At 46.6% G+C, this 22,557-nt stretch overlaps 57 non-coding genes across 57 annotated transcripts; all 57 read left to right on the top strand.

Annotated features, from left to right (window-relative positions):
• Positions 1–16: 16 nt before the first annotated feature.
• On the top strand, positions 17–99 carry TRNAL-CAG (transfer RNA leucine (anticodon CAG)). Its single transcript has one exon. It is a non-coding gene; the product is annotated as a tRNA-Leu (tRNA).
• A 103-nt stretch (positions 100–202) lies between these two features.
• Positions 203–275, top strand: TRNAT-UGU (transfer RNA threonine (anticodon UGU)). The gene has a single exon. It is a non-coding gene; the product is annotated as a tRNA-Thr (tRNA).
• Positions 276–742: 467 nt separating this feature from the next.
• Positions 743–825, top strand: TRNAL-CAG (transfer RNA leucine (anticodon CAG)). The gene has a single exon. It is a non-coding gene; the product is annotated as a tRNA-Leu (tRNA).
• A 641-nt stretch (positions 826–1,466) lies between these two features.
• On the top strand, positions 1,467–1,549 carry TRNAL-CAG (transfer RNA leucine (anticodon CAG)). Its single transcript has one exon. It is a non-coding gene; the product is annotated as a tRNA-Leu (tRNA).
• A 103-nt stretch (positions 1,550–1,652) lies between these two features.
• TRNAT-UGU (transfer RNA threonine (anticodon UGU)) lies at positions 1,653–1,725 on the top strand. Its single transcript has one exon. It is a non-coding gene; the product is annotated as a tRNA-Thr (tRNA).
• A 467-nt stretch (positions 1,726–2,192) lies between these two features.
• On the top strand, positions 2,193–2,275 carry TRNAL-CAG (transfer RNA leucine (anticodon CAG)). Its single transcript has one exon. It is a non-coding gene; the product is annotated as a tRNA-Leu (tRNA).
• A 107-nt stretch (positions 2,276–2,382) lies between these two features.
• TRNAT-UGU (transfer RNA threonine (anticodon UGU)) lies at positions 2,383–2,455 on the top strand. Its single transcript has one exon. It is a non-coding gene; the product is annotated as a tRNA-Thr (tRNA).
• A 653-nt stretch (positions 2,456–3,108) lies between these two features.
• On the top strand, positions 3,109–3,181 carry TRNAT-UGU (transfer RNA threonine (anticodon UGU)). The gene has a single exon. It is a non-coding gene; the product is annotated as a tRNA-Thr (tRNA).
• A 526-nt stretch (positions 3,182–3,707) lies between these two features.
• On the top strand, positions 3,708–3,780 carry TRNAT-UGU (transfer RNA threonine (anticodon UGU)). Its single transcript has one exon. It is a non-coding gene; the product is annotated as a tRNA-Thr (tRNA).
• A 467-nt stretch (positions 3,781–4,247) lies between these two features.
• Positions 4,248–4,330, top strand: TRNAL-CAG (transfer RNA leucine (anticodon CAG)). The gene has a single exon. It is a non-coding gene; the product is annotated as a tRNA-Leu (tRNA).
• A 103-nt stretch (positions 4,331–4,433) lies between these two features.
• TRNAT-UGU (transfer RNA threonine (anticodon UGU)) lies at positions 4,434–4,506 on the top strand. Its single transcript has one exon. It is a non-coding gene; the product is annotated as a tRNA-Thr (tRNA).
• Positions 4,507–4,974: 468 nt separating this feature from the next.
• On the top strand, positions 4,975–5,057 carry TRNAL-CAG (transfer RNA leucine (anticodon CAG)). The gene has a single exon. It is a non-coding gene; the product is annotated as a tRNA-Leu (tRNA).
• A 104-nt stretch (positions 5,058–5,161) lies between these two features.
• Positions 5,162–5,234, top strand: TRNAT-UGU (transfer RNA threonine (anticodon UGU)). The gene has a single exon. It is a non-coding gene; the product is annotated as a tRNA-Thr (tRNA).
• Positions 5,235–5,702: 468 nt separating this feature from the next.
• On the top strand, positions 5,703–5,785 carry TRNAL-CAG (transfer RNA leucine (anticodon CAG)). Its single transcript has one exon. It is a non-coding gene; the product is annotated as a tRNA-Leu (tRNA).
• Positions 5,786–6,380: 595 nt separating this feature from the next.
• TRNAL-CAG (transfer RNA leucine (anticodon CAG)) lies at positions 6,381–6,463 on the top strand. Its single transcript has one exon. It is a non-coding gene; the product is annotated as a tRNA-Leu (tRNA).
• Positions 6,464–6,567: 104 nt separating this feature from the next.
• Positions 6,568–6,640, top strand: TRNAT-UGU (transfer RNA threonine (anticodon UGU)). The gene has a single exon. It is a non-coding gene; the product is annotated as a tRNA-Thr (tRNA).
• Positions 6,641–7,108: 468 nt separating this feature from the next.
• Positions 7,109–7,191, top strand: TRNAL-CAG (transfer RNA leucine (anticodon CAG)). The gene has a single exon. It is a non-coding gene; the product is annotated as a tRNA-Leu (tRNA).
• A 104-nt stretch (positions 7,192–7,295) lies between these two features.
• TRNAT-UGU (transfer RNA threonine (anticodon UGU)) lies at positions 7,296–7,368 on the top strand. The gene has a single exon. It is a non-coding gene; the product is annotated as a tRNA-Thr (tRNA).
• A 468-nt stretch (positions 7,369–7,836) lies between these two features.
• On the top strand, positions 7,837–7,919 carry TRNAL-CAG (transfer RNA leucine (anticodon CAG)). The gene has a single exon. It is a non-coding gene; the product is annotated as a tRNA-Leu (tRNA).
• Positions 7,920–8,021: 102 nt separating this feature from the next.
• TRNAT-UGU (transfer RNA threonine (anticodon UGU)) lies at positions 8,022–8,094 on the top strand. Its single transcript has one exon. It is a non-coding gene; the product is annotated as a tRNA-Thr (tRNA).
• Positions 8,095–8,562: 468 nt separating this feature from the next.
• TRNAL-CAG (transfer RNA leucine (anticodon CAG)) lies at positions 8,563–8,645 on the top strand. The gene has a single exon. It is a non-coding gene; the product is annotated as a tRNA-Leu (tRNA).
• Positions 8,646–8,750: 105 nt separating this feature from the next.
• TRNAT-UGU (transfer RNA threonine (anticodon UGU)) lies at positions 8,751–8,823 on the top strand. Its single transcript has one exon. It is a non-coding gene; the product is annotated as a tRNA-Thr (tRNA).
• Positions 8,824–9,291: 468 nt separating this feature from the next.
• Positions 9,292–9,374, top strand: TRNAL-CAG (transfer RNA leucine (anticodon CAG)). The gene has a single exon. It is a non-coding gene; the product is annotated as a tRNA-Leu (tRNA).
• Positions 9,375–9,477: 103 nt separating this feature from the next.
• On the top strand, positions 9,478–9,550 carry TRNAT-UGU (transfer RNA threonine (anticodon UGU)). The gene has a single exon. It is a non-coding gene; the product is annotated as a tRNA-Thr (tRNA).
• Positions 9,551–10,018: 468 nt separating this feature from the next.
• TRNAL-CAG (transfer RNA leucine (anticodon CAG)) lies at positions 10,019–10,101 on the top strand. Its single transcript has one exon. It is a non-coding gene; the product is annotated as a tRNA-Leu (tRNA).
• Positions 10,102–10,205: 104 nt separating this feature from the next.
• TRNAT-UGU (transfer RNA threonine (anticodon UGU)) lies at positions 10,206–10,278 on the top strand. The gene has a single exon. It is a non-coding gene; the product is annotated as a tRNA-Thr (tRNA).
• A 468-nt stretch (positions 10,279–10,746) lies between these two features.
• TRNAL-CAG (transfer RNA leucine (anticodon CAG)) lies at positions 10,747–10,829 on the top strand. The gene has a single exon. It is a non-coding gene; the product is annotated as a tRNA-Leu (tRNA).
• Positions 10,830–10,933: 104 nt separating this feature from the next.
• Positions 10,934–11,006, top strand: TRNAT-UGU (transfer RNA threonine (anticodon UGU)). The gene has a single exon. It is a non-coding gene; the product is annotated as a tRNA-Thr (tRNA).
• Positions 11,007–11,474: 468 nt separating this feature from the next.
• Positions 11,475–11,557, top strand: TRNAL-CAG (transfer RNA leucine (anticodon CAG)). Its single transcript has one exon. It is a non-coding gene; the product is annotated as a tRNA-Leu (tRNA).
• A 104-nt stretch (positions 11,558–11,661) lies between these two features.
• TRNAT-UGU (transfer RNA threonine (anticodon UGU)) lies at positions 11,662–11,734 on the top strand. The gene has a single exon. It is a non-coding gene; the product is annotated as a tRNA-Thr (tRNA).
• Positions 11,735–12,202: 468 nt separating this feature from the next.
• TRNAL-CAG (transfer RNA leucine (anticodon CAG)) lies at positions 12,203–12,285 on the top strand. Its single transcript has one exon. It is a non-coding gene; the product is annotated as a tRNA-Leu (tRNA).
• A 101-nt stretch (positions 12,286–12,386) lies between these two features.
• Positions 12,387–12,459, top strand: TRNAT-UGU (transfer RNA threonine (anticodon UGU)). The gene has a single exon. It is a non-coding gene; the product is annotated as a tRNA-Thr (tRNA).
• A 468-nt stretch (positions 12,460–12,927) lies between these two features.
• On the top strand, positions 12,928–13,010 carry TRNAL-CAG (transfer RNA leucine (anticodon CAG)). Its single transcript has one exon. It is a non-coding gene; the product is annotated as a tRNA-Leu (tRNA).
• Positions 13,011–13,111: 101 nt separating this feature from the next.
• Positions 13,112–13,184, top strand: TRNAT-UGU (transfer RNA threonine (anticodon UGU)). The gene has a single exon. It is a non-coding gene; the product is annotated as a tRNA-Thr (tRNA).
• A 467-nt stretch (positions 13,185–13,651) lies between these two features.
• Positions 13,652–13,734, top strand: TRNAL-CAG (transfer RNA leucine (anticodon CAG)). Its single transcript has one exon. It is a non-coding gene; the product is annotated as a tRNA-Leu (tRNA).
• Positions 13,735–13,838: 104 nt separating this feature from the next.
• TRNAT-UGU (transfer RNA threonine (anticodon UGU)) lies at positions 13,839–13,911 on the top strand. The gene has a single exon. It is a non-coding gene; the product is annotated as a tRNA-Thr (tRNA).
• A 468-nt stretch (positions 13,912–14,379) lies between these two features.
• On the top strand, positions 14,380–14,462 carry TRNAL-CAG (transfer RNA leucine (anticodon CAG)). Its single transcript has one exon. It is a non-coding gene; the product is annotated as a tRNA-Leu (tRNA).
• Positions 14,463–14,567: 105 nt separating this feature from the next.
• On the top strand, positions 14,568–14,640 carry TRNAT-UGU (transfer RNA threonine (anticodon UGU)). The gene has a single exon. It is a non-coding gene; the product is annotated as a tRNA-Thr (tRNA).
• Positions 14,641–15,110: 470 nt separating this feature from the next.
• Positions 15,111–15,193, top strand: TRNAL-CAG (transfer RNA leucine (anticodon CAG)). Its single transcript has one exon. It is a non-coding gene; the product is annotated as a tRNA-Leu (tRNA).
• A 104-nt stretch (positions 15,194–15,297) lies between these two features.
• Positions 15,298–15,370, top strand: TRNAT-UGU (transfer RNA threonine (anticodon UGU)). The gene has a single exon. It is a non-coding gene; the product is annotated as a tRNA-Thr (tRNA).
• A 467-nt stretch (positions 15,371–15,837) lies between these two features.
• Positions 15,838–15,920, top strand: TRNAL-CAG (transfer RNA leucine (anticodon CAG)). Its single transcript has one exon. It is a non-coding gene; the product is annotated as a tRNA-Leu (tRNA).
• Positions 15,921–16,024: 104 nt separating this feature from the next.
• TRNAT-UGU (transfer RNA threonine (anticodon UGU)) lies at positions 16,025–16,097 on the top strand. Its single transcript has one exon. It is a non-coding gene; the product is annotated as a tRNA-Thr (tRNA).
• Positions 16,098–16,565: 468 nt separating this feature from the next.
• On the top strand, positions 16,566–16,648 carry TRNAL-CAG (transfer RNA leucine (anticodon CAG)). Its single transcript has one exon. It is a non-coding gene; the product is annotated as a tRNA-Leu (tRNA).
• A 106-nt stretch (positions 16,649–16,754) lies between these two features.
• Positions 16,755–16,827, top strand: TRNAT-UGU (transfer RNA threonine (anticodon UGU)). The gene has a single exon. It is a non-coding gene; the product is annotated as a tRNA-Thr (tRNA).
• Positions 16,828–17,297: 470 nt separating this feature from the next.
• TRNAL-CAG (transfer RNA leucine (anticodon CAG)) lies at positions 17,298–17,380 on the top strand. Its single transcript has one exon. It is a non-coding gene; the product is annotated as a tRNA-Leu (tRNA).
• A 104-nt stretch (positions 17,381–17,484) lies between these two features.
• On the top strand, positions 17,485–17,557 carry TRNAT-UGU (transfer RNA threonine (anticodon UGU)). Its single transcript has one exon. It is a non-coding gene; the product is annotated as a tRNA-Thr (tRNA).
• A 467-nt stretch (positions 17,558–18,024) lies between these two features.
• TRNAL-CAG (transfer RNA leucine (anticodon CAG)) lies at positions 18,025–18,107 on the top strand. Its single transcript has one exon. It is a non-coding gene; the product is annotated as a tRNA-Leu (tRNA).
• Positions 18,108–18,211: 104 nt separating this feature from the next.
• On the top strand, positions 18,212–18,284 carry TRNAT-UGU (transfer RNA threonine (anticodon UGU)). The gene has a single exon. It is a non-coding gene; the product is annotated as a tRNA-Thr (tRNA).
• A 468-nt stretch (positions 18,285–18,752) lies between these two features.
• Positions 18,753–18,835, top strand: TRNAL-CAG (transfer RNA leucine (anticodon CAG)). The gene has a single exon. It is a non-coding gene; the product is annotated as a tRNA-Leu (tRNA).
• Positions 18,836–18,941: 106 nt separating this feature from the next.
• TRNAT-UGU (transfer RNA threonine (anticodon UGU)) lies at positions 18,942–19,014 on the top strand. The gene has a single exon. It is a non-coding gene; the product is annotated as a tRNA-Thr (tRNA).
• Positions 19,015–19,481: 467 nt separating this feature from the next.
• On the top strand, positions 19,482–19,564 carry TRNAL-CAG (transfer RNA leucine (anticodon CAG)). The gene has a single exon. It is a non-coding gene; the product is annotated as a tRNA-Leu (tRNA).
• Positions 19,565–19,668: 104 nt separating this feature from the next.
• TRNAT-UGU (transfer RNA threonine (anticodon UGU)) lies at positions 19,669–19,741 on the top strand. Its single transcript has one exon. It is a non-coding gene; the product is annotated as a tRNA-Thr (tRNA).
• Positions 19,742–20,209: 468 nt separating this feature from the next.
• On the top strand, positions 20,210–20,292 carry TRNAL-CAG (transfer RNA leucine (anticodon CAG)). Its single transcript has one exon. It is a non-coding gene; the product is annotated as a tRNA-Leu (tRNA).
• A 104-nt stretch (positions 20,293–20,396) lies between these two features.
• TRNAT-UGU (transfer RNA threonine (anticodon UGU)) lies at positions 20,397–20,469 on the top strand. The gene has a single exon. It is a non-coding gene; the product is annotated as a tRNA-Thr (tRNA).
• Positions 20,470–20,937: 468 nt separating this feature from the next.
• Positions 20,938–21,020, top strand: TRNAL-CAG (transfer RNA leucine (anticodon CAG)). Its single transcript has one exon. It is a non-coding gene; the product is annotated as a tRNA-Leu (tRNA).
• Positions 21,021–21,124: 104 nt separating this feature from the next.
• On the top strand, positions 21,125–21,197 carry TRNAT-UGU (transfer RNA threonine (anticodon UGU)). Its single transcript has one exon. It is a non-coding gene; the product is annotated as a tRNA-Thr (tRNA).
• Positions 21,198–21,854: 657 nt separating this feature from the next.
• Positions 21,855–21,927, top strand: TRNAT-UGU (transfer RNA threonine (anticodon UGU)). Its single transcript has one exon. It is a non-coding gene; the product is annotated as a tRNA-Thr (tRNA).
• Positions 21,928–22,557: the final 630 nt, after the last annotated feature.

Raw genomic sequence — 22,557 nt, 5'->3', positions numbered from 1 at the left:
CACAATGCACCTCCGTGTCAGGATGGCCGAGCGGTCTAAGGCGCTGCGTTCAGGTCGCAGTCTCCCCTGGAGGCGTGGGTTCAAATCCCACTTCTGACAGCGTTTGCATGGTTTTTTCACGGTTCCCCTACCTGCTAGTCTTTCACAGCCAAGAACGTTTTTTTTTTTTTTTTTTTAACACATTTACACAACAGAGCACTGTGGCTCTATAGCTCAGGGGTTAGAGCACTGGTCTTGTAAACCAGGGGTCGTGAGTTCAAATCTCACTAGGGCCTAAGTGTTATTTCATGCGCTGTATCTTTCTTTCCTGACAACCTATTTTCTTTCACCAGCTGTCTTATCAAAAACCGCCACTGCCTCTAGGTCAACTCCCCTTACATGAAAGATCACATTACATTCAACCCTGGTCAAGGTTCACAACATTGACCCCACTTTGAGCAAAAAAAAAAAAAAACCCTTACTGGCTCCAAGAAGACTTAGACCACATTCATAACATTCTCTTCCTAAAAAGAGAGCGGCCGTATTCCGTTCTTCTGGATGGCCAAGAAGCCAACACTGGTGCTTATGCCACCATTCATGGGTTGGCCTAATAACGGTAGCTATGATTCTAGAGCTGGAGGCTGCCTTACTTCTGCCCTCAAGGGCTAGGTGCCATTCACATGTCTTGATTGAAGGCTTCGTAGAAGACCACAATTCAGCTCTCTCAACCACCCTACTTTCCGGTGGCACAATGCACCTCCGTGTCAGGATGGCTGAGCGGTCTAAGGCGCTGCGTTCAGGTCGCAGTCTCCCCTGGAGGCGTGGGTTCAAATCCCACTTCTGACAGCGTTTGCATGGTTTTTTCACGGTTCCCCTACCTGCTAGTCTTTCACAGCCAAGAACGTTTTTTTTTTTTTTTTTAACACATTTACACAACAGAGCACTGTGGCTCTAGAGCTCAGGGGTTAGAGCACTGGTCTTGTAAACCAGGGGTCGTGAGTTCAAATCTCACTAGGGCCTAAGCGTTATTTCATGCGCTGTATCTTTCTTTCCTGACAACCTATTTTCTTTCACCAGCTGTCTTATCTTAAACCGCCACTGCCTCTAGGTCAACTCCCCTTACATGAAAGATCACATTACATTCAACCCTGGTCAAGGTTCACAACATTGACCCCACTTTGAGCAAAAAAAAAAAAAAAACCTTACTGGCTCCAAGAAGACTTAGACCACATTCATAACATTCTCTTCCTAAAAAGAGAGCGGCCGTATTCCGTTCTTCTGGATGGCCAAGAAGCCAACACTGGTGCTTATGCCACCATTCATGGGTTGGCCTAATAACGGTAGCTATGATTCTAGAGCTGGAGGCTGCCTTACTTCTGCCCTCAAGGGCTAGGTGCCATTCACATGTCTTGATTGAAGGCTTCGTAGAAGACCACAATTCAGCTCTCTCAACCACCCTACTTTCCGGTGGCACAATGCACCTCCGTGTCAGGATGGCCGAGCGGTCTAAGGCGCTGCGTTCAGGTCGCAGTCTCCCCTGGAGGCGTGGGTTCAAATCCCACTTCTGACAGCGTTTGCATGGTTTTTTCACGGTTCCCCTACCTGCTAGTCTTTCACAGCCAAGAACGTTTTTTTTTTTTTTTTTTTAACACATTTACACAACAGAGCACTGTGGCTCTATAGCTCAGGGGTTAGAGCACTGGTCTTGTAAACCAGGGGTCGTGAGTTCAAATCTCACTAGGGCCTAAGTGTTATTTCATGCGCTGTATCTTTCTTTCCTGACAACCTATTTTCTTTCACCAGCTGTCTTATCAAAAACCGCCACTGCCTCTAGGTCAACTCCCCTTACATGAAAGATCACATTACATTCAACCCTGGTCAAGGTTCACAACATTGACCCCACTTTGAGCAAAAAAAAAAAAAAACCCTTACTGGCTCCAAGAAGACTTAGACCACATTCATAACATTCTCTTCCTAAAAAGAGAGCGGCCGTATTCCGTTCTTCTGGATGGCCAAGAAGCCAACACTGGTGCTTATGCCACCATTCATGGGTTGGCCTAATAACGGTAGCTATGATTCTAGAGCTGGAGGCTGCCTTACTTCTGCCCTCAAGGGCTAGGTGCCATTCACATGTCTTGATTGAAGGCTTCGTAGAAGACCACAATTCAGCTCTCTCAACCACCCTACTTTCCGGTGGCACAATGCACCTCCGTGTCAGGATGGCTGAGCGGTCTAAGGCGCTGCGTTCAGGTCGCAGTCTCCCCTGGAGGCGTGGGTTCAAATCCCACTTCTGACAGCGTTTGCATGGTTTTTTCACGGTTCCCCTACCTGCTAGTCTTTCACAGCCAAGAACGTTTTTTTTTTTTTTTTTTTTTTTAACACATTTACACAACAGAGCACTGTGGCTCTATAGCTCAGGGGTTAGAGCACTGGTCTTGTAAACCAGGGGTCGTGAGTTCAAATCTCACTAGGGCCTAAGCGTTATTTCATGCGCTGTATCTTTCTTTCCTGACAACCTATTTTCTTTCACCAGCTGTCTTATCAAAAACCGCCACTGCCTCTAGGTCAACTCCCCTTACATGAAAGATCACATTACATTCAACCCTGGTCAAGGTTCACAACATTGACCCCACTTTGAGCAAAAAAAAAAAAAAAACCTTACTGGCTCCAAGAAGACTTAGACCACATTCATAACATTCTCTTCCTAAAAAGAGAGCGGCCGTATTCCGTTCTTCTGGATGGCCAAGAAGCCAACACTGGTGCTTATGCCACCATTCATGGGTTGGCCTAATAACGGTAGCTATGATTCTAGAGCTGGAGGCTGCCTTACTTCTGCCCTCAAGGGCTAGGTGCCATTCACATGTCTTGATTGAAGGCTTCGTAGAAGACCACAATTCAGCTCTCTCAACCACCCTACTTTCCGGTGGCACAATGCACCTCCGTGTCAGGATGGCCGAGCAGTCTAAGGCGCTGCGTTCAGGTCGCAGTCTCCCCTGGAGGCGTGGGTTCAAATCCCACTTCTGACAGCGTTTGCATGGTTTTTTCACGGTTCCCCTACCTGCTAGTCTTTCACAGCCAAGAACGTTTTTTTTTTTTTTTTTTTAACACATTTACACAACAGAGCACTGTGGCTCTATAGCTCAGGGGTTAGAGCACTGGTCTTGTAAACCAGGGGTCGTGAGTTCAAATCTCACTAGGGCCTAAGTGTTATTTCATGCGCTGTATCTTTCTTTCCTGACAACCTATTTTCTTTCACCAGCTGTCTTATCAAAAACCGCCACTGCCTCTAGGTCAACTCCCCTTACATGAAAGATCACATTACATTCAACCCTGGTCAAGGTTCACAACATTGACCCCACTTTAAGCAAAAAAAAAAAAAAACCTTACTGGCTCCAAGAAGACTTAGACCACATTCATAACATTCTCTTCCTAAAAAGAGAGCGGCCGTATTCCGTTCTTCTGGATGGCCAAGAAGCCAACACTGGTGCTTATGCCACCATTCATGGGTTGGCCTAATAACGGTAGCTATGATTCTAGAGCTGGAGGCTGCCTTACTTCTGCCCTCAAGGGCTAGGTGCCATTCACATGTCTTGATTGAAGGCTTCGTAGAAGACCACAATTCTGACAGCGTTTGCATGGTTTTTTCACGGTTCCCCTACCTGCTAGTCTTTCACAGCCAAGAACGTTTTTTTTTTTTTTTTTAACACATTTACACAACAGAGCACTGTGGCTCTATAGCTCAGGGGTTAGAGCACTGGTCTTGTAAACCAGGGGTCGTGAGTTCAAATCTCACTAGGGCCTAAGCGTTATTTCATGCGCTGTATCTTTCTTTCCTGACAACCTATTTTCTTTCACCAGCTGTCTTATCAAAAACCGCCACTGCCTCTAGGTCAACTCCCCTTACATGAAAGATCACATTACATTCAACCCTGGTCAAGGTTCACAACATTGACCCCACTTTGAGCAAAAAAAAAAAAAAAACCTTACTGGCTCCAAGAAGACTTAGACCGCATTCATAACATTCTCTTCCTAAAAAGAGAGCGGCCGTATTCCGTTCTTCTGGATGGCCAAGAAGCCAACACTGGTGCTTATGCCACCATTCATGGGTTGGCCTAATAACGGTAGCTATGATTCTAGAGCTGGAGGCTGCCTTACTTCTGCCCTCAAGGGCTAGGTGCCATTCACATGTCTTGATTGAAGGCTTCGTAGAAGACCACAATTCAGCTCTCTCAACCACCCTACTTTCCGGTGGCACAATGCACCTCCGTGTCAGGATGGCCGAGCGGTCTAAGGCGCTGCGTTCAGGTCGCAGTCTCCCCTGGAGGCGTGGGTTCAAATCCCACTTCTGACAGCGTTTGCATGGTTTTTTCACGGTTCCCCTACCTGCTAGTCTTTCACAGCCAAGAACGTTTTTTTTTTTTTTTTTTTAACACATTTACACAACAGAGCACTGTGGCTCTATAGCTCAGGGGTTAGAGCACTGGTCTTGTAAACCAGGGGTCGTGAGTTCAAATCTCACTAGGGCCTAAGCGTTATTTCATGCGCTGTATCTTTCTTTCCTGACAACCTATTTTCTTTCACCAGCTGTCTTATCAAAAACCGCCACTGCCTCTAGGTCAACTCCCCTTACATGAAAGATCACATTACATTCAACCCTGGTCAAGGTTCACAACATTGACCCCACTTTGAGCAAAAAAAAAAAAAAAAACCTTACTGGCTCCAAGAAGACTTAGACCGCATTCATAACATTCTCTTCCTAAAAAGAGAGCGGCCGTATTCCGTTCTTCTGGATGGCCAAGAAGCCAACACTGGTGCTTATGCCACCATTCATGGGTTGGCCTAATAACGGTAGCTATGATTCTAGAGCTGGAGGCTGCCTTACTTCTGCCCTCAAGGGCTAGGTGCCATTCACATGTCTTGATTGAAGGCTTCGTAGAAGACCACAATTCAGCTCTCTCAACCACCCTACTTTCCGGTGGCACAATGCACCTCCGTGTCAGGATGGCCGAGCGGTCTAAGGCGCTGCGTTCAGGTCGCAGTCTCCCCTGGAGGTGTGGGTTCAAATCCCACTTCTGACAGCGTTTGCATGGTTTTTTCACGGTTCCCCTACCTGCTAGTCTTTCACAGCCAAGAACGTTTTTTTTTTTTTTTTTTTTAACACATTTACACAACAGAGCACTGTGGCTCTATAGCTCAGGGGTTAGAGCACTGGTCTTGTAAACCAGGGGTCGTGAGTTCAAATCTCACTAGGGCCTAAGCGTTATTTCATGCGCTGTATCTTTCTTTCCTGACAACCTATTTTCTTTCACCAGCTGTCTTATCAAAAACCGCCACTGCCTCTAGGTCAACTCCCCTTACATGAAAGATCACATTACATTCAACCCTGGTCAAGGTTCACAACATTGACCCCACTTTGAGCAAAAAAAAAACAAAAAACCTTACTGGCTCCAAGAAGACTTAGACCGCATTCATAACATTCTCTTCCTAAAAAGAGAGCGGCCGTATTCCGTTCTTCTGGATGGCCAAGAAGCCAACACTGGTGCTTATGCCACCATTCATGGGTTGGCCTAATAACGGTAGCTATGATTCTAGAGCTGGAGGCTGCCTTACTTCTGCCCTCAAGGGCTAGGTGCCATTCACATGTCTTGATTGAAGGCTTCGTAGAAGACCACAATTCAGCTCTCTCAACCACCCTACTTTCCGGTGGCACAATGCACCTCCGTGTCAGGATGGCCGAGCGGTCTAAGGCGCTGCGTTCAGGTCGCAGTCTCTCCTGGAGGCGTGGGTTCAAATCCCACTTCTGACAGCGTTTGCATGGTTTTTTCACGGTTCCCCTACCTGCTAGTCTTTCACAGCCAAGAACGTTTTTTTTTTTTTTTTTTTTAACACATTTACACAACAGAGCACTGTGTGAGTTCAAATCTCACTAGGGCCTAAGCGTTATTTCATGCGCTGTATCTTTCTTTCCTGACAACCTATTTTCTTTCACCAGCTGTCTTATCAAAAACCGCCACTGCCTCTAGGTCAACTCCCCTTACATGAAAGATCACATTACATTCAACCCTGGTCAAGGTTCACAACATTGACCCCACTTTGAGCAAAAAAAAAAAAAAACCTTACTGGCTCCAAGAAGACTTAGACCACATTCATAACATTCTCTTCCTAAAAAGAGAGCGGCCGTATTCCGTTCTTCTGGATGGCCAAGAAGCCAACACTGGTGCTTATGCCACCATTCATGGGTTGGCCTAATAACGGTAGCTATGATTCTAGAGCTGGAGGCTGCCTTACTTCTGCCCTCAAGGGCTAGGTGCCATTCACATGTCTTGATTGAAGGCTTCGTAGAAGACCACAATTCAGCTCTCTCAACCACCCTACTTTCCGGTGGCACAATGCACCTCCGTGTCAGGATGGCCGAGCGGTCTAAGGCGCTGCGTTCAGGTCGCAGTCTCCCCTGGAGGCGTGGGTTCAAATCCCACTTCTGACAGCGTTTGCATGGTTTTTTCACGGTTCCCCTACCTGCTAGTCTTTCACAGCCAAGAACGTTTTTTTTTTTTTTTTTTTTAACACATTTACACAACAGAGCACTGTGGCTCTATAGCTCAGGGGTTAGAGCACTGGTCTTGTAAACCAGGGGTCGTGAGTTCAAATCTCACTAGGGCCTAAGCGTTATTTCATGCGCTGTATCTTTCTTTCCTGACAACCTATTTTCTTTCACCAGCTGTCTTATCAAAAACCGCCACTGCCTCTAGGTCAACTCCCCTTACATGAAAGATCACATTACATTCAACCCTGGTCAAGGTTCACAACATTGACCCCACTTTGAGCAAAAAAAAAAAAAAAAACCTTACTGGCTCCAAGAAGACTTAGACCACATTCATAACATTCTCTTCCTAAAAAGAGAGCGGCCGTATTCCGTTCTTCTGGATGGCCAAGAAGCCAACACTGGTGCTTATGCCACCATTCATGGGTTGGCCTAATAACGGTAGCTATGATTCTAGAGCTGGAGGCTGCCTTACTTCTGCCCTCAAGGGCTAGGTGCCATTCACATGTCTTGATTGAAGGCTTCGTAGAAGACCACAATTCAGCTCTCTCAACCACCCTACTTTCCGGTGGCACAATGCACCTCCGTGTCAGGATGGCCGAGCGGTCTAAGGCGCTGCGTTCAGGTCGCAGTCTCCTCTGGAGGCGTGGGTTCAAATCCCACTTCTGACAGCGTTTGCATGGTTTTTTCACGGTTCCCCTACCTGCTAGTCTTTCACAGCCAAGAACGTTTTTTTTTTTTTTTTTTTTAACACATTTACACAACAGAGCACTGTGGCTCTATAGCTCAGGGGTTAGAGCACTGGTCTTGTAAACCAGGGGTCGTGAGTTCAAATCTCACTAGGGCCTAAGCGTTATTTCATGCGCTGTATCTTTCTTTCCTGACAACCTATTTTCTTTCACCAGCTGTCTTATCAAAAACCGCCACTGCCTCTAGGTCAACTCCCCTTACATGAAAGATCACATTACATTCAACCCTGGTCAAGGTTCACAACATTGACCCCACTTTGAGCAAAAAAAAAAAAAAAAACCTTACTGGCTCCAAGAAGACTTAGACCACATTCATAACATTCTCTTCCTAAAAAGAGAGCGGCCGTATTCCGTTCTTCTGGATGGCCAAGAAGCCAACACTGGTGCTTATGCCACCATTCATGGGTTGGCCTAATAACGGTAGCTATGATTCTAGAGCTGGAGGCTGCCTTACTTCTGCCCTCAAGGGCTAGGTGCCATTCACATGTCTTGATTGAAGGCTTCGTAGAAGACCACAATTCAGCTCTCTCAACCACCCTACTTTCCGGTGGCACAATGCACCTCCGTGTCAGGATGGCCGAGCGGTCTAAGGCGCTGCGTTCAGGTCGCAGTCTCCCCTGGAGGCGTGGGTTCAAATCCCACTTCTGACAGCGTTTGCATGGTTTTTTCACGGTTCCCCTACCTGCTAGTCTTTCACAGCCAAGAACGTTTTTTTTTTTTTTTTTTAACACATTTACACAACAGAGCACTGTGGCTCTATAGCTCAGGGGTTAGAGCACTGGTCTTGTAAACCAGGGGTCGTGAGTTCAAATCTCACTAGGGCCTAAGCGTTATTTCATGCGCTGTATCTTTCTTTCCTGACAACCTATTTTCTTTCACCAGCTGTCTTATCAAAAACCGCCACTGCCTCTAGGTCAACTCCCCTTACATGAAAGATCACATTACATTCAACCCTGGTCAAGGTTCACAACATTGACCCCACTTTGAGCAAAAAAAAAAAAAAAAACCTTACTGGCTCCAAGAAGACTTAGACCACATTCATAACATTCTCTTCCTAAAAAGAGAGCGGCCGTATTCCGTTCTTCTGGATGGCCAAGAAGCCAACACTGGTGCTTATGCCACCATTCATGGGTTGGCCTAATAACGGTAGCTATGATTCTAGAGCTGGAGGCTGCCTTACTTCTGCCCTCAAGGGCTAGGTGCCATTCACATGTCTTGATTGAAGGCTTCGTAGAAGACCACAATTCAGCTCTCTCAACCACCCTACTTTCCGGTGGCACAATGCACCTCCGTGTCAGGATGGCCGAGCGGTCTAAGGCGCTGCGTTCAGGTCGCAGTCTCCCCTGGAGGCGTGGGTTCAAATCCCACTTCTGACAGCGTTTGCATGGTTTTTTCACGGTTCCCCTACCTGCTAGTCTTTCACAGCCAAGAACGTTTTTTTTTTTTTTTTTTTTTAACACATTTACACAACAGAGCACTGTGGCTCTATAGCTCAGGGGTTAGAGCACTGGTCTTGTAAACCAGGGGTCGTGAGTTCAAATCTCACTAGGGCCTAAGCGTTATTTCATGCGCTGTATCTTTCTTTCCTGACAACCTATTTTCTTTCACCAGCTGTCTTATCAAAAACCGCCACTGCCTCTAGGTCAACTCCCCTTACATGAAAGATCACATTACATTCAACCCTGGTCAAGGTTCACAACATTGACCCCACTTTGAGCAAAAAAAAAAAAAAAAACCTTACTGGCTCCAAGAAGACTTAGACCACATTCATAACATTCTCTTCCTAAAAAGAGAGCGGCCGTATTCCGTTCTTCTGGATGGCCAAGAAGCCAACACTGGTGCTTATGCCACCATTCATGGGTTGGCCTAATAACGGTAGCTATGATTCTAGAGCTGGAGGCTGCCTTACTTCTGCCCTCAAGGGCTAGGTGCCATTCACATGTCTTGATTGAAGGCTTCGTAGAAGACCACAATTCAGCTCTCTCAACCACCCTACTTTCCGGTGGCACAATGCACCTCCGTGTCAGGATGGCCGAGCGGTCTAAGGCGCTGCGTTCAGGTCGCAGTCTCCCCTGGAGGCGTGGGTTCAAATCCCACTTCTGACAGCGTTTGCTTGGTTTTTTCACGGTTCCCCTACCTGCTAGTCTTTCACAGCCAAGAACGTTTTTTTTTTTTTTTTTTTAACACATTTACACAACAGAGCACTGTGGCTCTATAGCTCAGGGGTTAGAGCACTGGTCTTGTAAACCAGGGGTCGTGAGTTCAAATCTCACTAGGGCCTAAGCGTTATTTCATGCGCTGTATCTTTCTTTCCTGACAACCTATTTTCTTTCACCAGCTGTCTTATCAAAAACCGCCACTGCCTCTAGGTCAACTCCCCTTACATGAAAGATCACATTACATTCAACCCTGGTCAAGGTTCACAACATTGACCCCACTTTGAGCAAAAAAAAAAAAAAAAACCTTACTGGCTCCAAGAAGACTTAGACCACATTCATAACATTCTCTTCCTAAAAAGAGAGCGGCCGTATTCCGTTCTTCTGGATGGCCAAGAAGCCAACACTGGTGCTTATGCCACCATTCATGGGTTGGCCTAATAACGGTAGCTATGATTCTAGAGCTGGAGGCTGCCTTACTTCTGCCCTCAAGGGCTAGGTGCCATTCACATGTCTTGATTGAAGGCTTCGTAGAAGACCACAATTCAGCTCTCTCAACCACCCTACTTTCCGGTGGCACAATGCACCTCCGTGTCAGGATGGCCGAGCGGTCTAAGGCGCTGCGTTCAGGTCGCAGTCTCCCCTGGAGGCGTGGGTTCAAATCCCACTTCTGACAGCGTTTGCATGGTTTTTTCACGGTTCCCCTACCTGCTAGTCTTTCACAGCCAAGAACGTTTTTTTTTTTTTTTTTTTTAACACATTTACACAACAGAGCACTGTGGCTCTATAGCTCAGGGGTTAGAGCACTGGTCTTGTAAACCAGGGGTCGTGAGTTCAAATCTCACTAGGGCCTAAGCGTTATTTCATGCGCTGTATCTTTCTTTCCTGACAACCTATTTTCTTTCACCAGCTGTCTTATCAAAAACCGCCACTGCCTCTAGGTCAACTCCCCTTACATGAAAGATCACATTACATTCAACCCTGGTCAAGGTTCACAACATTGACCCCACTTTGAGCAAAAAAAAAAAAAAAAACCTTACTGGCTCCAAGAAGACTTAGACCACATTCATAACATTCTCTTCCTAAAAAGAGAGCGGCCGTATTCCGTTCTTCTGGATGGCCAAGAAGCCAACACTGGTGCTTATGCCACCATTCATGGGTTGGCCTAATAACGGTAGCTATGATTCTAGAGCTGGAGGCTGCCTTACTTCTGCCCTCAAGGGCTAGGTGCCATTCACATGTCTTGATTGAAGGCTTCGTAGAAGACCACAATTCAGCTCTCTCAACCACCCTACTTTCCGGTGGCACAATGCACCTCCGTGTCAGGATGGCCGAGCGGTCTAAGGCGCTGCGTTCAGGTCGCAGTCTCCCCTGGAGGCGTGGGTTCAAATCCCACTTCTGACAGCGTTTGCATGGTTTTTTCACGGTTCCCCTACCTGCTAGTCTTTCACAGCCAAGAACGTTTTTTTTTTTTTTTTTTTTAACACATTTAAACAACAGAGCACTGTGGCTCTATAGCTCAGGGGTTAGAGCACTGGTCTTGTAAACCAGGGGTCGTGAGTTCAAATCTCACTAGGGCCTAAGCGTTATTTCATGCGCTGTATCTTTCTTTCCTGACAACCTATTTTCTTTCACCAGCTGTCTTATCAAAAACCGCCACTGCCTCTAGGTCAACTCCCCTTACATGAAAGATCACATTACATTCAACCCTGGTCAAGGTTCACAACATTGACCCCACTTTGAGCAAAAAAAAAAAAAAAAACCTTACTGGCTCCAAGAAGACTTAGACCACATTCATAACATTCTCTTCCTAAAAAGAGAGCGGCCGTATTCCGTTCTTCTGGATGGCCAAGAAGCCAACACTGGTGCTTATGCCACCATTCATGGGTTGGCCTAATAACGGTAGCTATGATTCTAGAGCTGGAGGCTGCCTTACTTCTGCCCTCAAGGGCTAGGTGCCATTCACATGTCTTGATTGAAGGCTTCGTAGAAGACCACAATTCAGCTCTCTCAACCACCCTACTTTCCGGTGGCACAATGCACCTCCGTGTCAGGATGGCCGAGCGGTCTAAGGCGCTGCGTTCAGGTCGCAGTCTCCCCTGGAGGCGTGGGTTCAAATCCCACTTCTGACAGCGTTTGCATGGTTTTTTCACGGTTCCCCTACCTGCTAGTCTTTCACAGCCAAGAACGTTTTTTTTTTTTTTTTTTTTAACACATTTACACAACAGAGCACTGTGGCTCTATAGCTCAGGGGTTAGAGCACTGGTCTTGTAAACCAGGGGTCGTGAGTTCAAATCTCACTAGGGCCTAAGCGTTATTTCATGCGCTGTATCTTTCTTTCCTGACAACCTATTTTCTTTCACCAGCTGTCTTATCAAAAACCGCCACTGCCTCTAGGTCAACTCCCCTTACATGAAAGATCACATTACATTCAACCCTGGTCAAGGTTCACAACATTGACCCCACTTTGAGCAAAAAAAAAATAAAAAACCTTACTGGCTCCAAGAAGACTTAGACCACATTCATAACATTCTCTTCCTAAAAAGAGAGCGGCCGTATTCCGTTCTTCTGGATGGCCAAGAAGCCAACACTGGTGCTTATGCCACCATTCATGGGTTGGCCTAATAACGGTAGCTATGATTCTAGAGCTGGAGGCTGCCTTACTTCTGCCCTCAAGGGCTAGGTGCCATTCACATGTCTTGATTGAAGGCTTCGTAGAAGACCACAATTCAGCTCTCTCAACCACCCTACTTTCCGGTGGCACAATGCACCTCCGTGTCAGGATGGCCGAGCGGTCTAAGGCGCTGCGTTCAGGTCGCAGTCTCCCCTGGAGGCGTGGGTTCAAATCCCACTTCTGACAGCGTTTGCATGGTTTTTTCACGGTTCCCCTACCTGCTAGTCTTTCACAGCCAAGAACGTTTTTTTTTTTTTTTTTAACACATTTACACAACAGAGCACTGTGGCTCTATAGCTCAGGGGTTAGAGCACTGGTCTTGTAAACCAGGGGTCGTGAGTTCAAATCTCACTAGGGCCTAAGCGTTATTTCATGCGCTGTATCTTTCTTTCCTGACAACCTATTTTCTTTCACCAGCTGTCTTATCAAAAACCGCCACTGCCTCTAGGTCAACTCCCCTTACATGAAAGATCACATTACATTCAACCCTGGTCAAGGTTCACAACATTGACCCCACTTTGAGCAAAAAAAAAAAAAAAAACCTTACTGGCTCCAAGAAGACTTAGACCACATTCATAACATTCTCTTCCTAAAAAGAGAGCGGCCGTATTCCGTTCTTCTGGATGGCCAAGAAGCCAACACTGGTGCTTATGCCACCATTCATGGGTTGGCCTAATAACGGTAGCTATGATTCTAGAGCTGGAGGCTGCCTTACTTCTGCCCTCAAGGGCTAGGTGCCATTCACATGTCTTGATTGAAGGCTTCGTAGAAGACCACAATTCAGCTCTCTCAACCACCCTACTTTCCGGTGGCACAATGCACCTCCGTGTCAGGATGGCCGAGCGGTCTAAGGCGCTGCGTTCAGGTCGCAGTCTCCCCTGGAGGCGTGGGTTCAAATCCCACTTCTGACAGCGTTTGCATGGTTTTTTCACGGTTCCCCTACCTGCTAGTCTTTCACAGCCAAGAACGTTTTTTTTTTTTTTTTTAACACATTTACACAACAGAGCACTGTGGCTCTATAGCTCAGGGGTTAGAGCACTGGTCTTGTAAACCAGGGGTCGTGAGTTCAAATCTCACTAGGGCCTAAGCGTTATTCCATGCGCTGTATCTTTCTTTCCTGACAACCTATTTTCTTTCACCAGCTGTCTTATCAAAAACCGCCACTGCCTCTAGGTCAACTCCCCTTACATGAAAGATCACATTACATTCAACCCTGGTCAAGGTTCACAACATTGACCCCACTTTGAGCAAAAAAAAAAAAAAAACCTTACTGGCTCCAAGAAGACTTAGACCGCATTCATAACATTCTCTTCCTAAAAAGAGAGCGGCCGTATTCCGTTCTTCTGGATGGCCAAGAAGCCAACACTGGTGCTTATGCCACCATTCATGGGTTGGCCTAATAACGGTAGCTATGATTCTAGAGCTGGAGGCTGCCTTACTTCTGCCCTCAAGGGCTAGGTGCCATTCACATGTCTTGATTGAAGGCTTCGTAGAAGACCACAATTCAGCTCTCTCAACCACCCTACTTTCCGGTGGCACAATGCACCTCCGTGTCAGGATGGCCGAGTGGTCTAAGGCGCTGCGTTCAGGTCGCAGTCTCCCCTGGAGGCGTGGGTTCAAATCCCACTTCTGACAGCGTTTGCATGGTTTTTTCACGGTTCCCCTACCTGCTAGTCTTTCACAGCCAAGAACGTTTTTTTTTTTTTTTTTTTTAACACATTTACACAACAGAGCACTGTGGCTCTATAGCTCAGGGGTTAGAGCACTGGTCTTGTAAACCAGGGGTCGTGAGTTCAAATCTCACTAGGGCCTAAGCGTTATTTCATGCGCTGTATCTTTCTTTCCTGACAACCTATTTTCTTTCACCAGCTGTCTTATCAAAAACCGCCACTGCCTCTAGGTCAACTCCCCTTACATGAAAGATCACATTACATTCAACCCTGGTCAAGGTTCACAACATTGACCCCACTTTGAGCAAAAAAAAAAAAAAAAACCTTACTGGCTCCAAGAAGACTTAGACCACATTCATAACATTCTCTTCCTAAAAAGAGAGCGGCCGTATTCCGTTCTTCTGGATGGCCAAGAAGCCAACACTGGTGCTTATGCCACCATTCATGGGTTGGCCTAATAACGGTAGCTATGATTCTAGAGCTGGAGGCTGCCTTACTTCTGCCCTCAAGGGCTAGGTGCCATTCACATGTCTTGATTGAAGGCTTCGTAGAAGACCACAATTCAGCTCTCTCAACCACCCTACTTTCCGGTGGCACAATGCACCTCCGTGTCAGGATGGCCGAGCGGTCTAAGGCGCTGCGTTCAGGTCGCAGTCTCCCCTGGAGGCGTGGGTTCAAATCCCACTTCTGACAGCGTTTGCATGGTTTTTTCACGGTTCCCCTACCTGCTAGTCTTTCACAGCCAAGAACGTTTTTTTTTTTTTTTTTTTTAAACACATTTACACAACAGAGCACTGTGGCTCTATAGCTCAGGGGTTAGAGCACTGGTCTTGTAAACCAGGGGTCGTGAGTTCAAATCTCACTAGGGCCTAAGCGTTATTTCATGCGCTGTATCTTTCTTTCCTTACAACCTATTTTCTTTCACCAGCTGTCTTATCAAAAACCGCCACTGCCTCTAGGTCAACTCCCCTTACATGAAAGATCACATTACATTCAACCCTGGTCAAGGTTCACAACATTGACCCCACTTTGAGCAAAAAAAAAAAAAAAAAAACCTTACTGGCTCCAAGAAGACTTAGACCACATTCATAACATTCTCTTCCTAAAAAGAGAGCGGCCGTATTCCGTTCTTCTGGATGGCCAAGAAGCCAACACTGGTGCTTATGCCACCATTCATAGGTTGGCCTAATAACGGTAGCTATGATTCTAGAGCTGGAGGCTGCCTTACTTCTGCCCTCAAGGGCTAGGTGCCATTCACATGTCTTGATTGAAGGCTTCGTAGAAGACCACAATTCAGCTCTCTCAACCACCCTACTTTCCGGTGGCACAATGCACCTCCGTGTCAGGATGGCCGAGCGGTCTAAGGCGCTGCGTTCAGGTCGCAGTCTCCCCTGGAGGCGTGGGTTCAAATCCCACTTCTGACAGCGTTTGCATGGTTTTTTCACGGTTCCCCTACCTGCTAGTCTTTCACAGCCAAGAACGTTTTTTTTTTTTTTTTTTTTAACACATTTACACAACAGAGCACTGTGGCTCTATAGCTCAGGGGTTAGAGCACTGGTCTTGTAAACCAGGGGTCGTGAGTTCAAATCTCACTAGGGCCTAAGCGTTATTTCATGCGCTGTATCTTTCTTTCCTGACAACCTATTTTCTTTCACCAGCTGTCTTATCAAAAACCGCCACTGCCTCTAGGTCAACTCCCCTTACATGAAAGATCACATTACATTCAACCCTGGTCAAGGTTCACAACATTGACCCCACTTTGAGCAAAAAAAAAAAAAAAACCTTACTGGCTCCAAGAAGACTTAGACCGCATTCATAACATTCTCTTCCTAAAAAGAGAGCGGCCGTATTCCGTTCTTCTGGATGGCCAAGAAGCCAACACTGGTGCTTATGCCACCATTCATGGGTTGGCCTAATAACGGTAGCTATGATTCTAGAGCTGGAGGCTGCCTTACTTCTGCCCTCAAGGGCTAGGTGCCATTCACATGTCTTGATTGAAGGCTTCGTAGAAGACCACAATTCAGCTCTCTCAACCACCCTACTTTCCGGTGGCACAATGCACCTCCGTGTCAGGATGGCCGAGCGGTCTAAGGCGCTGCGTTCAGGTCGCAGTCTCCCCTGGAGGCGTGGGTTCAAATCCCACTTCTGACAGCGTTTGCATGGTTTTTTCACGGTTCCCCTACCTGCTAGTCTTTCACAGCCAAGAACGTTTTTTTTTTTTTTTTTTTTAACACATTTACACAACAGAGCACTGTGGCTCTATAGCTCAGGGGTTAGAGCACTGGTCTTGTAAACCAGGGGTCGTGAGTTCAAATCTCACTAGGGCCTAAGCGTTATTTCATGCGCTGTATCTTTCTTTCCTGACAACCTATTTTCTTTCACCAGCTGTCTTATCAAAAACCGCCACTGCCTCTAGGTCAACTCCCCTTACATGAAAGATCACATTAAATTCAACCCTGGTCAAGGTTCACAACATTGACCCCACTTTGAGCAAAAAAAAAAAAAAAAACCTTACTGGCTCCAAGAAGACTTAGACCACATTCATAACATTCTCTTCCTAAAAAGAGAGCGGCCGTATTCCGTTCTTCTGGATGGCCAAGAAGCCAACACTGGTGCTTATGCCACCATTCATGGGTTGGCCTAATAACGGTAGCTATGATTCTAGAGCTGGAGGCTGCCTTACTTCTGCCCTCAAGGGCTAGGTGCCATTCACATGTCTTGATTGAAGGCTTCGTAGAAGACCACAATTCAGCTCTCTCAACCACCCTACTTTCCGGTGGCACAATGCACCTCCGTGTCAGGATGGCCGAGCGGTCTAAGGCGCTGCGTTCAGGTCGCAGTCTCCCCTGGAGGCGTGGGTTCAAATCCCACTTCTGACAGCGTTTGCATGGTTTTTTCACGGTTCCCCTACCTGCTAGTCTTTCACAGCCAAGAACGTTTTTTTTTTTTTTTTTTTTTAAACACATTTACACAACAGAGCACTGTGGCTCTATAGCTCAGGGGTTAGAGCACTGGTCTTGTAAACCAGGGGTCGTGAGTTCAAATCTCACTAGGGCCTAAGCGTTATTTCATGCGCTGTATCTTTCTTTCCTGACAACCTATTTTCTTTCACCAGCTGTCTTATCAAAAACCGCCACTGCCTCTAGGTCAACTCCCCTTACATGAAAGATCACATTACATTCAACCCTGGTCAAGGTTCACAACATTGACCCCACTTTGAGCAAAAAAAAAAAAAAAAAAACCTTACTGGCTCCAAGAAGACTTAGACCGCATTCATAACATTCTCTTCCTAAAAAGAGAGCGGCCGTATTCCGTTCTTCTGGATGGCCAAGAAGCCAACACTGGTGCTTATGCCACCATTCATGGGTTGGCCTAATAACGGTAGCTATGATTCTAGAGCTGGAGGCTGCCTTACTTCTGCCCTCAAGGGCTAGGTGCCATTCACATGTCTTGATTGAAGGCTTCGTAGAAGACCACAATTCAGCTCTCTCAACCACCCTACTTTCCGGTGGCACAATGCACCTCCGTGTCAGGATGGCCGAGCGGTCTAAGGCGCTGCGTTCAGGTCGCAGTCTCCCCTGGAGGCGTGGGTTCAAATCCCACTTCTGACAGCGTTTGCATGGTTTTTTCACGGTTCCCCTACCTGCTAGTCTTTCACAGCCAAGAACGTTTTTTTTTTTTTTTTTTTTAACACATTTACACAACAGAGCACTGTGGCTCTATAGCTCAGGGGTTAGAGCACTGGTCTTGTAAACCAGGGGTCGTGAGTTCAAATCTCACTAGGGCCTAAGCGTTATTTCATGCGCTGTATCTTTCTTTCCTGACAACCTATTTTCTTTCACCAGCTGTCTTATCAAAAACCGCCACTGCCTCTAGGTCAACTCCCCTTACATGAAAGATCACATTACATTCAACCCTGGTCAAGGTTCACAACATTGACCCCACTTTGAGCAAAAAAAAAAAAAAAACCTTACTGGCTTCAAGAAGACTTAGACCGCATTCATAACATTCTCTTCCTAAAAAGAGAGCGGCCGTATTCCGTTCTTCTGGATGGCCAAGAAGCCAACACTGGTGCTTATGCCACCATTCATGGGTTGGCCTAATAACGGTAGCTATGATTCTAGAGCTGGAGGCTGCCTTACTTCTGCCCTCAAGGGCTAGGTGCCATTCACATGTCTTGATTGAAGGCTTCGTAGAAGACCACAATTCAGCTCTCTCAACCACCCTACTTTCCGGTGGCACAATGCACCTCCGTGTCAGGATGGCCGAGCGGTCTAAGGCGCTGCGTTCAGGTCGCAGTCTCCCCTGGAGGCGTGGGTTCAAATCCCACTTCTGACAGCGTTTGCATGGTTTTTTCACGGTTCCCCTACCTGCTAGTCTTTCACAGCCAAGAACGTTTTTTTTTTTTTTTTTTTTAACACATTTACACAACAGAGCACTGTGGCTCTATAGCTCAGGGGTTAGAGCACTGGTCTTGTAAACCAGGGGTCGTGAGTTCAAATCTCACTAGGGCCTAAGCGTTATTTCATGCGCTGTATCTTTCTTTCCTGACAACCTATTTTCTTTCACCAGCTGTCTTATCAAAAACCGCCACTGCCTCTAGGTCAACTCCCCTTACATGAAAGATCACATTAAATTCAACCCTGGTCAAGGTTCACAACATTGACCCCACTTTGAGCAAAAAAAAAAAAAAAAACCTTACTGGCTCCAAGAAGACTTAGACCACATTCATAACATTCTCTTCCTAAAAAGAGAGCGGCCGTATTCCGTTCTTCTGGATGGCCAAGAAGCCAACACTGGTGCTTATGCCACCATTCATGGGTTGGCCTAATAACGGTAGCTATGATTCTAGAGCTGGAGGCTGCCTTACTTCTGCCCTCAAGGGCTAGGTGCCATTCACATGTCTTGATTGAAGGCTTCGTAGAAGACCACAATTCAGCTCTCTCAACCACCCTACTTTCCGGTGGCACAATGCACCTCCGTGTCAGGATGGCCGAGCGGTCTAAGGCGCTGCGTTCAGGTCGCAGTCTCCCCTGGAGGCGTGGGTTCAAATCCCACTTCTGACAGCGTTTGCATGGTTTTTTCATGGTTCCCCTACCTGCTAGTCTTTCACAGCCAAGAACGTTTTTTTTTTTTTTTTTTTTTTAACACATTTACACAACAGAGCACTGTGGCTCTATAGCTCAGGGGTTAGAGCACTGGTCTTGTAAACCAGGGGTCGTGAGTTCAAATCTCACTAGGGCCTAAGCGTTATTCCATGCGCTGTATCTTTCTTTCCTGACAACCTATTTTCTTTCACCAGCTGTCTTATCAAAAACCGCCACTGCCTCTAGGTCAACTCCCCTTACATGAAAGATCACATTACATTCAACCCTGGTCAAGGTTCACAACATTGACCCCACTTTAAGCAAAAAAAAAAAAAAAACCTTACTGGCTCCAAGAAGACTTAGACCGCATTCATAACATTCTCTTCCTAAAAAGAGAGCGGCCGTATTCCGTTCTTCTGGATGGCCAAGAAGCCAACACTGGTGCTTATGCCACCATTCATGGGTTGGCCTAATAACGGTAGCTATGATTCTAGAGCTGGAGGCTGCCTTACTTCTGCCCTCAAGGGCTAGGTGCCATTCACATGTCTTGATTGAAGGCTTCGTAGAAGACCACAATTCAGCTCTCTCAACCACCCTACTTTCCGGTGGCACAATGCACCTCCGTGTCAGGATGGCCGAGCGGTCTAAGGCGCTGCGTTCAGGTCGCAGTCTCCCCTGGAGGCGTGGGTTCAAATCCCACTTCTGACAGCGTTTGCATGGTTTTTTCACGGTTCCCCTACCTGCTAGTCTTTCACAGCCAAGAACGTTTTTTTTTTTTTTTTTTTTAACACATTTACACAACAGAGCACTGTGGCTCTATAGCTCAGGGGTTAGAGCACTGGTCTTGTAAACCAGGGGTCGTGAGTTCAAATCTCACTAGGGCCTAAGCGTTATTTCATGCGCTGTATCTTTCTTTCCTGACAACCTATTTTCTTTCACCAGCTGTCTTATCAAAAACCGCCACTGCCTCTAGGTCAACTCCCCTTACATGAAAGATCACATTACATTCAACCCTGGTCAAGGTTCACAACATTGACCCCACTTTGAGCAAAAAAAAAAAAAAAAACCTTACTGGCTCCAAGAAGACTTAGACCACATTCATAACATTCTCTTCCTAAAAAGAGAGCGGCCGTATTCCGTTCTTCTGGATGGCCAAGAAGCCAACACTGGTGCTTATGCCACCATTCATGGGTTGGCCTAATAACGGTAGCTATGATTCTAGAGCTGGAGGCTGCCTTACTTCTGCCCTCAAGGGCTAGGTGCCATTCACATGTCTTGATTGAAGGCTTCGTAGAAGACCACAATTCAGCTCTCTCAACCACCCTACTTTCCGGTGGCACAATGCACCTCCGTGTCAGGATGGCCGAGCGGTCTAAGGCGCTGCGTTCAGGTCGCAGTCTCCCCTGGAGGCGTGGGTTCAAATCCCACTTCTGACAGCGTTTGCATGGTTTTTTCACGGTTCCCCTACCTGCTAGTCTTTCACAGCCAAGAACGTTTTTTTTTTTTTTTTTTTTAACACATTTACACAACAGAGCACTGTGGCTCTATAGCTCAGGGGTTAGAGCACTGGTCTTGTAAACCAGGGGTCGTGAGTTCAAATCTCACTAGGGCCTAAGCGTTATTTCATGCGCTGTATCTTTCTTTCCTGACAACCTATTTTCTTTCACCAGCTGTCTTATCAAAAACCGCCACTGCCTCTAGGTCAACTCCCCTTACATGAAAGATCACATTACATTCAACCCTGGTCAAGGTTCACAACATTGACCCCACTTTGAGCAAAAAAAAAAAAAAAAACCTTACTGGCTCCAAGAAGACTTAGACCACATTCATAACATTCTCTTCCTAAAAAGAGAGCGGCCGTATTCCGTTCTTCTGGATGGCCAAGAAGCCAACACTGGTGCTTATGCCACCATTCATGGGTTGGCCTAATAACGGTAGCTATGATTCTAGAGCTGGAGGCTGCCTTACTTCTGCCCTCAAGGGCTAGGTGCCATTCACATGTCTTGATTGAAGGCTTCGTAGAAGACCACAATTCAGCTCTCTCAACCACCCTACTTTCCGGTGGCACAATGCACCTCCGTGTCAGGATGGCCGAGCGGTCTAAGGCGCTGCGTTCAGGTCGCAGTCTCCCCTGGAGGCGTGGGTTCAAATCCCACTTCTGACAGCGTTTGCATGGTTTTTTCACGGTTCCCCTACCTGCTAGTCTTTCACAGCCAAGAACGTTTTTTTTTTTTTTTTTTTTAACACATTTACACAACAGAGCACTGTGGCTCTATAGCTCAGGGGTTAGAGCACTGGTCTTGTAAACCAGGGGTCGTGAGTTCAAATCTCACTAGGGCCTAAGCGTTATTTCATGCGCTGTATCTTTCTTTCCTGACAACCTATTTTCTTTCACCAGCTGTCTTATCAAAAACCGCCACTGCCTCTAGGTCAACTCCCCTTACATGAAAGATCACATTACATTCAACCCTGGTCAAGGTTCACAACATTGACCCCACTTTGAGCAAAAAAAAAAAAAAAAACCTTACTGGCTCCAAGAAGACTTAGACCACATTCATAACATTCTCTTCCTAAAAAGAGAGCGGCCGTATTCCGTTCTTCTGGATGGCCAAGAAGCCAACACTGGTGCTTATGCCACCATTCATGGGTTGGCCTAATAACGGTAGCTATGATTCTAGAGCTGGAGGCTGCCTTACTTCTGCCCTCAAGGGCTAGGTGCCATTCACATGTCTTGATTGAAGGCTTCGTAGAAGACCACAATTCAGCTCTCTCAACCACCCTACTTTCCCGTGGCACAATGCACCTCCGTGTCAGGATGGCCGAGCGGTCTAAGGAGCTGCGTTCAGGTCGCAGTCTCCCCTGGAGGCGTGGGTTCAAATCCCACTTCTGACAGCGTTTGCATGGTTTTTTCACGGTTCCCCTACCTGCTAGTCTTTCACAGCCAAGAACTTTTTTTTTTTTTTTTTTTTTTTAACACATTTACACAACAGAGCACTGTGGCTCTATAGCTCAGGGGTTAGAGCACTGGTCTTGTAAACCAGGGGTCGTGAGTTCAAATCTCACTAGGGCCTAAGCGTTATTTCATGCGCTGTATCTTTCTTTCCTGACAACCTATTTTCTTTCACCAGCTGTCTTATCAAAAACCGCCACTGCCTCTAGGTCAACTCCCCTTACATGAAAGATCACATTACATTCAACCCTGGTCAAGGTTCACAACATTGACCCCACTTTGAGCAAAAAAAAAAAAAAAAAACCTTACTGGCTCCAAGAAGACTTAGACCGCATTCATAACATTCTCTTCCTAAAAAGAGAGCGGCCGTATTCCGTTCTTCTGGATGGCCAAGAAGCCAACACTGGTGCTTATGCCACCATTCATGGGTTGGCCTAATAACGGTAGCTATGATTCTAGAGCTGGAGGCTGCCTTACTTCTGCCCTCAAGGGCTAGGTGCCATTCACATGTCTTGATTGAAGGCTTCGTAGAAGACCACAATTCAGCTCTCTCAACCACCCTACTTTCCGGTGGCACAATGCACCTCCGTGTCAGGATGGCCGAGCGGTCTAAGGCGCTGCGTTCAGGTCGCAGTCTCCCCTGGAGGCGTGGGTTCAAATTCCACTTCTGACAGCGTTTGCATGGTTTTTTCACGGTTCCCCTACCTGCTAGTCTTTCACAGCCAAGAACGTTTTTTTTTTTTTTTTTTAA

The sequence above is a fragment of the Hyperolius riggenbachi genome, chromosome 1 (assembly GCF_040937935.1).
Source record: "Hyperolius riggenbachi isolate aHypRig1 chromosome 1, aHypRig1.pri, whole genome shotgun sequence".
NCBI classification, from domain to species: Eukaryota; Metazoa; Chordata; class Amphibia; order Anura; family Hyperoliidae; genus Hyperolius; species Hyperolius riggenbachi.
Note: the sequence above shows the minus strand (reverse complement) of the source record. Positions and strands in the feature narration are given on the sequence as shown.